The sequence below is a fragment of the Mytilus edulis genome, chromosome 10 (assembly GCF_963676685.1).
Source record: "Mytilus edulis chromosome 10, xbMytEdul2.2, whole genome shotgun sequence".
Classification (NCBI taxonomy): Eukaryota; Metazoa; Mollusca; class Bivalvia; order Mytilida; family Mytilidae; genus Mytilus; species Mytilus edulis.
In genome coordinates, this window is record NC_092353.1 from 49,135,727 (window position 1) to 49,146,913 (window position 11,187).

An 11,187-nucleotide genomic window follows, 5' to 3' on the forward strand; every position below is an offset into this window, starting at 1 on the left:
CAGGACTTTATTTTTAATTTTCCTGTTAGTTTTAATGTTATAATTAACATCGCCATCACAGCGGGAGGTTTGGCATGCCACAAAACCAGGTTCAACCCACCATTTTATTTTAAAATGCCCTGTCCTAAGTCAGGAAAATGGCTACTGTTATATTATAGTTCGTTTCTATGTGTGCTACATTTTAATGTGTTTCTGTTGTGTCGTAGTTCTCTTATATTTGATGCGTTTCCCTCAGTTTTAGTTTGAAACCCGCATTGTTTATTTCTCTATCGATTTATGAATTTCGAACAGCGGTATACTACTGTTGCCTTTATTTAAAAACATGTGATGAACTAAAGGTATGTGCACGCGATATATTCTAGCGGGGAAAAAAACTTTTCCAATAATATAGAGAATGGAAACGTTAATATAAAGAGATAACAATCCGACCAAGAGTAGAGAATAAGCAAGAGAACTCTGTACCCCAAAGGTGCCCTTTAGCTGGTCTTTAAACAATAAAGTATACAAGTTCGACGAAAGAAACAAAACATGTTACATTGTACTTTTGAGAGACAGTTTACCATGTTTTGTTTCTTATTTTTATTCACTAGGTTCATCTTGCCTGACGAGGGCCCATGATTGGACAGTACAAATATCTAATGTCAAATCTTCCTAATTCATAGGTTTCATTGCTTGTGATGCTAAAAAACGTATTTGACATTTTTGCTATGTTTTTTTTTGTCAGTATTGACTCATATGTTGCTTATTTACTACATTTCTTGAGGTTAGTTAACTTTTTTCAAAAGTATAATAGTTCACTTTTTTGTCTGTTTAGAATGTCCGGTTTGATGGTTTCGATCATTAAGGTAAACGTATGCCGTATATGTTTCCATTTTCTAGTTATCAAATGTACCAGTATTATAATTTAATACGCCAGGCGATCGATTCGTCTACATAAGACTCATCAGTGCTGCTCAAATCAAAAAACTTATAAAGCCAAATAAGTACAAAGTTGAAGTGCATAGAAGACCAAAAATTCAAAAAGTCCCTAGTCGCTTTTTTGTATTTTCCAGCTTCACCAAGAATACTTACTAAACTATGTGATTAAACTTAAAGTACGGTTGCAACAACTCCATCGTGTCAAATAATCCGTAGACATTTTTACATTTTTCTTTAGGATATGCTTTAAGGACTTTGGTAATAACATCCTCCAAAAGGATATTGATGAAATATTGATATATTTGCCAAATATTCCCTGTTTTAACATTTAACAACTCATTATTCTCTTTCCTTTTTTATGCCAATTATTTTGTGCACCCCTCTCCAGAACAGAACTTCCATCAATGTTTCATAATTTTTACTTCCTACTCGTATTCGTTTAGTATAAGCCCGTCCAGATCAAAAAATAAATTCCAACACAGTTAAATTGGTGACATATATTGTACTTTAAAGAGACATTTTACTAAATTTTAAATCTTTAATCTGATTTCACCGAACAGATTTAATCTGTGTACAGTCTGAATGTCAGAGTCGTGGTTTTTTGTAGTTTGACATTTGATATAAACATTATACTTTTATGACACATTTTGGTAATTATCAATCTGATTAATTTGAACAAATATAACCTTGGTACAGTCTGAATGTCAGAGAGCATGGCTACATTTTGGAAACCCGTGTTACTTTATAAGCTGCAGAAAAGAAATGGACCGATGCTGCAGTAAGTATATGTTTTAACATTGTCATAAAGTTGTGGGTTTGGTTAGCCACTGAACCAGGTTCAACTCACCATTTTTTTTGTAAAAATGTCAAGTACCAAGTCAGGAATATGGCAGTTGTTATCAAATAGTTCGTTTCTAGGTGTTTGATTTTGTTGCACTTCAGTGTTCCTGTAGGTCAGGCATGGGGTAATCGTAATCAGTAATCGTCATCAGCTGTAATCGATTACATTTTGCAGTGTTATCCTATGTAATCAGTGATCATGCCATTTCTGATTACAAGTAAGCGTAATGTAATCGATTACATTGCAAAAAACAGGTGTAATCATGATTACTTTTAGATTACTTTAAGAATACATTCATATGATTACTTGCTGATTACAAATCTTGTATATATATATATATGAAAATAGTTTTTGATAGACAAGATAAATATGAAAATGTAAAGCCTGAATGAAATATCATGAAACTAGTATTCCCAATGATGCATGGGACCTTGTTTAATGTGATAAATTGTATCATCTATATAACAAATTTGTGTAACCAAGTGTTTCATTTTGTTAACAGTTTATTAAAAGAAATTGCCTCTCCAATACTTCGTTGTAAGATTGAGCTCTTATAATACAAGAATATGCCTTGAAAGCATTTTTTTCCTTTATTGAAAACTTCTGATATTAACTCCAATTTCATATATAAGTTTACCCAATATTTTTACAAAACTACATTGAAATTCAAATGCAGAAAACATTTAGTTCCAATTTGACTTTGATGGTCGACATAAATATATGAGCCCACTTAAAACAAAATGGAAGTTAAACCCAGATTTCATTTATTGACAAATTGAATAAATTTTGTTTTCCATAAATTCTTGTATAATATGTGCTTTCTAATTTTTATTCTTTATTAACTTTGAGCCTTACGGCTCATCAGTATAAACAAGTACATATACAGTGTATACATATTGGATAATATTACAAACAATATGCATAGTAAACAATGACGTCAGAAGTTTCATCAATACAAAATATCTTTTAGTACAATATTTTTTTTCTTAATTTAGAGAGAAATGTATATACTTTCCTAAGTTACAAAGCTGTTTTGTGTTTTTACCTGACAATACTTCTATTAATTATTATTTAGATCAAGTATTAAAAAATTTCAAACAAATAATGACAATCAACCACTTTTAACTTTATTGATATTGTTATTAAGACAATAAAATTTTAATACCCAAGCTCACCTATTGTTTGTTAAAAAAAATGAAAGTAGTGATTAACACCTGTAAAAACATTAATGGATATGTCAATTATGTTCCACCAGACAATACAGTATACTTAATTAATTTTTCCTTATTTGTTCAGGTTTTTTGTTAATTAGGCAGTTGGTTAAAATTTGTAGAAAAAAAAAATAAAGTGAACATAGTGAAAGGACACTTGGCTATAGCTAATTTATCAAATTACACATGTTACACTGTACTTTTCTATAAATTCTTTTAAATAAGTTGAATAAATTAAGGCTTTTAAAAAATGCACAAAATTAGTGTTTTTTCGAGGATAACAAGTTATAAAAAAAACTTTGATATTGCAATATACAATGTAATCATAAGTAATCTAAAGTAATCGTGATTACTTTAAAGAGAAGTAATCTAATTTAATCAATTCCATATCAAATAGAGTGTAATTGTAATGTAATCGATTACATTTTATAAGCAAAGTAATTGTAATTTAATCGATTACATTTTAAAGTAATCCACCCCATCCCTGCTGTTGGTTCCTTGTTTTCCTCTTATATTTGATGTGTTTCCCTCGGTTTAAGTTTGTAACCCAGATTTGTTTTCATTAAGTCGATGTAGACCTTTGAACATCGGCATACTACTTTTGACTATATTTATATTCATAGTCACGTATTTAAGACGTTTATAATTTTACGTTCAGTGAGACCTTGTTTTAATATCTTCAGCAGCCATGGCCAAGCTAAGATGGCGTTTTATATAGAGCAATGCAATGATAATACATATTCGGCAATAAAAATGTATGTTACTTATGATAATGCATTAAAAGTGAGAAGTTAAGCTAGATATAAAACCAGGTTCTATCCATCCTATTCTACAGACGAAAATGCCTGTACGAAGTTAGGAGTATGACAATTGTTATCCATTCGTTCAATGTGTTTGAGCTGTTGATTTTGACATTTGATTAGGAAATTACCTTTTTAAATTTTCCTCGGAAATCAGTATTTTTGTGATTTTAATTTTTACACTGTATGTCCATGAACGACAGGGGGGAAATTGATCGAAGCCCGAGAGATTCGGCAATTTATAAAACAAAATTGCTAATTACCCTGTGAATAAACTCATCACAGATACCAGTACCAAACCTTTTGTATTCACGCTAGACGCGCGCTACGTCTAAAAAAAGACTCATGTGAACGATAACAATTTGGTTTTTCAACATCATGTATATTCTAAGCTGTATAACACATTGACTGATTTTAACTGTGTGTATTGCTTTGTGTTTCTTTATTCTAGATTGGCTAGAGGTACAAGGTTACCGCTGCATTTTTGCAACTGTCCCAAGTCAGAAGCCTCTGTCATTTCATCGTGTTGTTTGTTTTTAATTTCAGTTCATTTATATGTTTTGAAGTTAAGTTGATTTTAATTTTCCTATCGTCAACTTTCCATTTCTGTATAGCAGCACCCAAAAGCAGGCACCAGCATATGGAGTATATGTGCCTATACGTTACTCTAGAGCTAGCTCCAAGTACGTTGGTTTTGTTGAACGAGGTATACTACTTTCTCAAAAGTTGCTAAGACAGGGCTATGAATCAATCAAATTAAGGTCATCACTCAAGAAATTTTACGGTCGCCATCATGAGCTGCTTGGCCATTATGACAAAAGTGTGTCAGAAATTATATCCGATATTCTTCTCGGTCATTGTAACCTTCCATCATTATCGAACTGAACAAATAAAAAACACGACGGGTGCCGTATACGGTGCAGAAAATGCTTACCCTTCCGGAGCACCTGATTTCACTCCCGGTTTTAGTGGAGTTCGTGTTGTTTCTATCATTTGTAACTGTTGATTTAAATGTCTTTTTGTTTAATGAGTCATTGTTTACTACTTGGTTTTGACGTCCATTCGCAATGAACTAGTACACATTCTTATTTGGGGGCCAGCTGATCTTTTGTTGTTTCTTTTACAAATTCCCCATTTCATAGCAATATCAGCGTCAAACTTTTTGTTTCAGAATGTTTTGTCTGGCATACAACTAGCGATTGGCATCAGTTGAAACAAGAGCAGAAATTGACTTTTTGACAAATACCATCCGTTTGAAGATTGGAATCGCCAAACTAGGAAACTTGAGCCTTGCTAGTGAATATTGGATAATTTACAAATAGTATTTTAAATATTGCAATATAATATTTACTATTTGAGATTTATTAACGATATTAACTTTAAAATAGTATAGATATGTACACAATATCATGACCAGTCATTGAACATGGTTAAGTAAAATTCTTTGCCAAATTAAAATCCATATGTAAAAAAAAAAGAAGGAAGACTTACATTTACAATTTCAAAATTAAAAACCTTAAATATGTTCTAACTAGATTTTTTTTAGGCAGTATGATATTCAACTCATTTTCTTTTCAAACGTGTATAGATGAACGCAAAATATGGGGTTTTGCGGACTATTTTGTAATTATATGACGTAGTAAAACGTCAATTGGGTTTAACAAATAAAAGGACTTATTGATTGATGACTGGTTAAAGTAAAAAGATTATATATCTTGACAAACAGAATAAAAGAAAAGAAAGGGTCGAAATGTAAATACTCCTTCAAACTATTGTTAATACTGACAAATTCAAATGAATGAAAAAACGCAACTAGGCGATATTTCTACAGAAACGTTAAGTTAGTTTTAAGTTAAGTTTTGCCTTAGATGTGTTTAAAATACATCTGCTTACCATGGTCAGTGCTATCAATATAAACAATGTAATTGTGAAAATGCTTCTTGTGACAATTTGCATGTAACACGTGGTAAATATACATAATTACGTAGGTAAATGACAAGCATTAACTATAAGTGCAAGCAGTCTTGTTTTCATTTCATGATAATGTATAGTAAAAAATAGTTTTCATGTGACTTTTGGGTAGGCGTAACAGATGAAAAAGTGGAGGGCGAATGGATCTGGGTGGAGAGCGGGAAACCACTGACCTATACGAACTGGGCACAAGGTACTCCTGATCTGCATTTACTATACGTCAAAATCATTCAATCGCGTAGTGGAATTAACTATTTGTGGATTCTTATAAGTTCTACATATAACTTTTGGACTATTTTCAATCTGAAATTTATTCTTACATACTTTTGATTTTTTTAACCCTATATGCTAACATTGCCTATGTAAATTTTAAAACTGTTTGTATGCACATTGAATGACAAATCTATGTGACGTATAAAATTTTCTGACGTCCGACACACAAATCAATGAATGTGTTTGTAGATAGATGTTTTTGTGTTCTGTTAAATTGTCCCTTTTGAAATTGTTATACGATGATGACTGATGTACCCATATTTTGACTATTTTATTTATTGTGTCTGTTTAGTTAACGCATCAATGTAAATATAACGGAATTTGATGAGACTGTCATCAAAGTAAGAGGGTTAGCGCTATAAAACCAGGTTTAATCCACCATTTTCTACATTTGAAAATGCCTGTACCAAGTCAGGAATATGACAGTTCTTGTCCATTCGTTTTTTATGCCTTTTGTTATCTGATTTTGCCATGTGATTATGGACTTTCCGAATTGATTTTCCTTTAAGTTCAGTACTTTTGTGATTTTACTTTTTACCAAGACTGGAACACTGTTTGGAGATAGTCAAATGGACAAACCACGTGGGTCAGTGGAATGACGACTATTGTGAAGATCAATCATATTTCATCTGTGAAATGAAGTATGTATAAATATAGAATAACCATACATTGTCTCGAAATATCAATGTTATTTGTACGAGGCTTAGAAACAGGTAAAAGCGAGGCTGTGCCGAGCATTTTTACCTGTTTCGAGCCGAGTACAAATAACCGATTGATATTTCGAGACAATGTATGGTTATTCTTTATATGCTGCAGCTCTTAAAACTGTTCTAAATGAAATATTTAGGGTAAAAAACATCATTTTTAAATTTGAAGCGGACGACGTAAAATTTCCGCGAACCTGTATGTTTTATTGACGTCATAAATAAAACTCTACGGAAACGCATTGTCAACGTCATAAACAAGGTGATATACGGTCAGTGACTGTATATGACATATGAATATACGGTCAATGCAATTTGACTGCTCAAATAGCACAGCTGCAGTATATTTTTGCTTATAAAATTGATCTGCTGCCGATCATTCACTTAACTAGTACACATTTGTGTTAAGGGGCCATCTGAAGCCCCCATCGATTGATGTACATAAATTAATCACAGATTCCAGGGTTGAAATTTTGTATTGGGGCCTCGACTCTCGAATTAAAAAAGATAAAAAGGTAAAAAAAAATACGAAGTTGAAGATCATTGAGAAACAAACATTCCTAAATCATTTGCCAAAACTGAGTGTTTAAAGATACAATTAATGACAATTTCCACGTATGTATTTAAATTATTAATAATGCATTATATAATTAAATATGTTTAATGTCTTAGAATATGATTAATGATTATTTTAAGGAAAAAATTGTAAAGGGCCAGCTGAAGCCGACTCCGGATGCAGGATACTCTCGCTGTGTTGAAAACCCATTGGTGGCCTTTGGCTGTTTTCTCCCTTGGTCGAGTTTGTGTGTTTTACATACAAGTATAGTCTGTCGTACAATATGTTCTGCAGAGCGTAATTTTAGTTGTGTTTTTTATCCATTCAGATACCCAACTGTAGGTCCTGGTGGAATAGCTGGATAAATGGATAACGTGTAGATAAATGCTATTTTAAAGAAGAATATCGTATTTATAAATAAAAATGGTGTTTACTCGGTGTGTAAAGTAAAGCTGCATACACAATATTCGAGTAAGCTGTTTTAGGAACTAAAATCTTCCTGAAAATCTCCGTAGAAATAATGTATGTACCAAGAATTTTGGAGCTGTTGTCGAATTATTACTGTTTTGACATGCATACAGTTCAAGATATGTCGGCTTAATTTTCAATGTTCCGTTGTTAAACATTTATTATGATGCCGTTGTACTAAATGTAGGACGGCGATATATACTGGCGGGAAAAGGAAATTAACTCATCATAGATACATGTACAACGATTAAAATTTTGTATTTGCGCCAGAATCAAACAAACATGTAAAAGGACAAATAAAGCACGACATTGAAGAGCATTGAGGATCAAATATTCCTAACAATGTTGCCAAATACAACAAAGGTAATCTATTCCGGGGGTAGAAAAGCTTTAGTATTTCAAAAATTCATGTTTTGTAAACAGTTGATTTGTAAGTATGACCATATCAATGATCATTCATGTCAACACAGATATGCTGACTACTGTGCTGGTAATACCCTCAGGGAATAAAAACTCCACCAGCAGTTAAGTTACATCGACCCAGTGGTTGTAAATAAACTCATCAACTGCATTATTCTTATGTCTGTAATTTAGATAAATGAACAAAGTTTTATCCTTATTTCTTTTCTTTTTTTTAAATATATTACTCAGAAATCAAACTATACTAAAAGTCGTATTCAAGCGAAATGCACAAGTATTTTCCATTGTGTGAATTCATGTGAAATTGGTGTTAAATTGTTTTAGTAATAACCATTCGATACCGTGTAAACGAAACGCACATGAATAATTTATTTTTGTCTGACTGTTCATGTCTTAGAACTACAGTAACTGCAGAAGGTTAACAAAGAATTGAATGTTTCTTAATGCAATTTTTTAATTTATTTAATTATTTAATTTTATACAAGACATTTTTCCGCGCTTCTCACTCAAGATGTTCGCACGTTCAAAGATATCAGCACCCGTTAAAAATTACAGAATTAAAATATAATAATTCCTGTTACTATATGTATATTCTACAACCGTGAAATTAAGATAAGTGTTAATTTTTCGTTTGATTTCCTATGCATGGCTGTGACGTTGTCAAGACAAGCATGTGCTGCCTTCAATGTTGCATTTTATTTTGGAAAAAAATCTAACTTTATTCAAAAGTACGAATTAGTATGAAACATAGCTTGCATGGCTTGCTGTTCATGGTGAGACTAGGCTCCGTGTTGAAGACCGTACCTTGACCTATAATGGTTTATTTTTTATAGATTGTGACTTGTATGGAGAGTTGTCTCATTGGCACTTATACCACATCTTCCTATATCTATATAATGTAGTTCTGACACCATAGTGTATGTAGACATATTTTGGATCTATGTTGGAAAAATTATATAAAACAGACCACTTGAAGTTATTGCCGACATATGCTTTTGCACGTTGTTGGAGACGTAAGTAAACTTGTGCAAGCGTCATAAACTAGTATGATGATGCATACAGTATATTTGCATTTTTATGAACATTTTATAGTTTTTAATAGGACGAGTGGAAACACATGCGTTGTATATACAAATGCCAAGATTTGAAGCAAAAGTGGACAAATTGAATATATAATATCACTCATTCAGATACCACTGAATGAAAACATTGAGACTCGTCTACCCAACAGGGACCACAACAAGAATTTAAAGATTTGATTTTCCGTTACAAAGTTGACAGGTATAAATTTGAGATGTCAATCAGACTTAATATGATCATAACTATTGTAGTGACCTCAGGTTGAAACATATTGTATGGTATAAATATAACCAACAAAAGTACATTTAAAGGGCGATCAAATATTACAGTAAAGTTTATGTTTAGTTCTGAGAAAAGCAATTTACAGACGCATGTCTAATTAATATAGATCACCTTTGGTATTGTTATCGTACTGAATATGGATTATTAGTTACATAGTGTGCTAGTGACCTAATACGGTATATATGGAATTTACTGACCCCATATATACCGTATTGAGTCACTAGCACACTATGTAACGAATTTATCTTAACGACTATCTTAACGTGTAAAATTTAGACTAGTGACCTATCAAAATGAGCAAGTCTTCAATTCAGTAAGCAATAACATGATTAAGAAACTACTTCCATTGATTCTACAAAAACAGATGCCAACAATGACAACTTGTTGGATTTAAATGTCTTTTATGAATTTATTTCAATCTTAATCATCAATTTCTTTGTCTGTTGAAACCTAAGATTTTTTCTCAGTACTGTTTTGTTTTTCTAAAGGGACGTAACACCACTACTAACCTAGTATGAAATAAGCCCCGCCTCCCTACTACCTTATATGGAATATAAAGGGAAGTAACTCCACAACTAACCGTGTATTGAATAAGCCCCGCCCCTACTAACCTAATATTAAATATACACGGTTTCCACGAGGACGGTTTTAACAAATCACATTCCTAGAAATGTATATGAGGTAAGATAAATTATTATAATAATCGGTTGATGCTGAAAAGCCTCTAATCAACAAATTCATGCAAATATATTCTTGAAAAATATGCTTAAGAAAGTAAAGTCTCTCAAGAGCATGTGTCCTCGGGGGGGGCCACTTCAAACTTTTTTTGGTAGGGGTGAGCAGCTGAGACATCAAGTACCCCACCCTTTTCATATATTTTGTTAATAAAAAATATATACCTTGTCATATATTAATTTACCAAAAACAGACCTATAGATATATTTCAATATTTTCACCGCTCATCATCACGTTCTTCTTAGGAAGCAAAATAGTTGCAATAAAATCACCTTCTTTTCCAATAAATTCGTCATATCTTAAACACTTTTTTCTTATTGCCCGGCCATTTTACATCTTTCATTATGAAGATATCTCAATTCCAAAATACAATACATGTAAAAGACGTTTGGTCAGATCATAGATGGTATTACATCTATGGTCAGATAAATGTAATATCACCCCAGAGTGTAACACCTTCACTGATTTTAACATGTTTAAATATTAATTAAAAACTGATAAAAAGTTTCATTGCCGTTCCCTCGTAAAGGACGCTGTCACAATGGAATTTCTTTAAATAATTGTTATTTTGTTTTATGTATACAAACCCTTGAATGATAATTAGGTGCAAATGTCAAAATAGTTGGATTTATTGCATCTATCACGGGCATCAGTGGAAATACGACATCAGAATAAATAGAGTTTAATTGGTTTGACAAATAACTGATGCATTTACGACTGTGGTTTAACCGCATCAAGAATAAATACGGACATCTGATTAGTTTCAGATACTTATGATATAATCAAGCAAGTGATAATATCAACCTATTGATATATTTCATCTGAATTTCCCACCCTTTTCATATATCATAGAGCATGAAAAAGTGACCTATTCCAGCGGCTCATCCCTACCACTAATTATATAGCAAGTGGCCCCCCCGAGCATGTG